This window comes from Chiloscyllium punctatum, chromosome 30 (genome assembly GCF_047496795.1).
Source record: "Chiloscyllium punctatum isolate Juve2018m chromosome 30, sChiPun1.3, whole genome shotgun sequence".
In the NCBI taxonomy this organism is placed as follows: Eukaryota; Metazoa; Chordata; class Chondrichthyes; order Orectolobiformes; family Hemiscylliidae; genus Chiloscyllium; species Chiloscyllium punctatum.
In genome coordinates, this window is record NC_092768.1 from 18,400,723 (window position 1) to 18,402,723 (window position 2,001).

Here is a 2,001-nt window from a genome sequence, read left to right on the forward strand (position 1 = left end):
AAAAAAACTATGATCTCTAATTATAGGAACCATCCTCTCTACATTTAATTTCTCAATGCCCTTTATCATCTCACATACTCACTTAGATCTCCTCTACACCAGAGGGTTTAGGCCAAACCTACTCAGTCTCATAAAATAAAACCTTCATCTCTGCAATCAATCTGGTGAATTTCTTCTGAACTGCTTCCAGAGCAATTATATTCCTCCTCAAGTATGAGGAATAAAATTGTGCACAACCCTCAGGGTGTGGTCTTATTAATGCCTTGTACAATTGTAGCAACACTCACCTACTTTTATACTCTATTCCTTTAGTAATAAATGTCAGGATTCTATTTGCTTTCCTTGTTACCTGCTGTACCTACATACGACTTTCCTACGATTCCCGCCCAAGGATATCTGGAGCCCTCTGCACTGAGGCACTCGGAAGTTTCTCTCTGTTTCGATAAGAAGTTGCCTTTCTATTTCACTGACCAAAATGGAGAACCTCACATGTGTTGATGTTTCATCTGTTAAAGTCTGCCCCATTCACCTCATCTATCCAGAGCCATTTTTATATTTCTTATTTCTTTATTACAACATATTTTCCGACTTTTTAGTGTCATCTGAAAATTTGTCCATAATTCCTTCTATCCTGTCTCCAAGTCATTCATAAAGATTGGACTTATCTGGGGTCTGTGACACACTATCGGTTACATCTTGCCAACCAGAAAAAGACCCATTCAGCCCAACACACAGCTTTCTGTTTGTCAGCCAATCCTCCATCCAAACTTGTAAATCCCCACTAACACCATGTGATATCACCTTGTAAAGTGAAAGAGCTAAAGGGGGTTCTCTCTGTCAAACTCATAGTCAGTGCCCAGTGGAAAAGCAACTTGGAAAAAACAACCATTCACCAAGAACTCCAGGATATCTACAAACCTTTCTACTGCTAAACAAACAAGACAACAGCAAAACAGACAGGATTCAGGTAATTCTCACACTCAAAGATGAAACTTCAGCTTCCTGTCTGGGTCAGACACCCTGTCCCTTCTTGTCTGTGGTTAGGTTTGATGGGACATTTTTATTATTGAATTGAAGTGCGTAGTGTGAACCAAAACAGGAAATGAAGATCAAGGTTTGTGTGAAGATTTGTAGCTCAGGTGCCAGTTCCCATAGTTGTGGATATGTTCACCGAGCTGGGAACTGGATTTGCAGATGTTTCCTTCCCTGTCTAGGGGACATCTTCAGGGCTGCGGATCCTCCTGTGAAGCGCTGCTGTGCTGTGTCTTCTGGAATTTCTTTGGTTCCGTTCCTGCTTCCGGTTGCAGGTTCCGGTTGTTTGTTGTAGTGGCCGGTATATTGGGCCACGGTCTATGTGTTTGTTGATGGAGTTTGTGGATGAGTGCCATGCTTCTAGAAATCCTCTGGCTGTCCTCTGTTTAGCTTGTTCTGTGATTGTTGTGTTGGCCCAGTCGAAATTGAGGCGCTTGTCATCTGTGTGTATGGCTCTTCATTTCTTCAGCCAGAGAGCGGTGGGCCTGTGGAATTCACTGCCGCAGAGTGCAGTGGAGGCCGGGACGCTAAATGTCTTCAAGGCAGAGATTGATAGATTCTTGATGTCACAAGGCATTAAGGGCTACGGGGAGAATGCGGGTAAGTGGAGTTGAAATTCCCATCAGCCATGATTAAATGGCGGAGTGGACTCGATGGGCCGAATGGCCTTACTTCTACTCCTATGTCTTCTGTTCTTATGGTCTTATGGGACAGCTGGTCGTGGTGTTTCGTGACGGGTTGGTGTTCGTGGATGTGGATTGCTAATTTTACAAGGAATCTTGTAAAATGCAAAGTCTGCACAAAACACTATATCGGATAAACAGGCAGATAACTCGCAATATACCGGCCATGGCAATGAACAACCAGAGCTGGCAACCAGAAACAGCAGAAACAGAACTAAATAAATTCCAGAAGACAGAGGACAGCAGCAAGTCACAGGAGGCTCCTGAAGATGTCCCCGAGACAAGG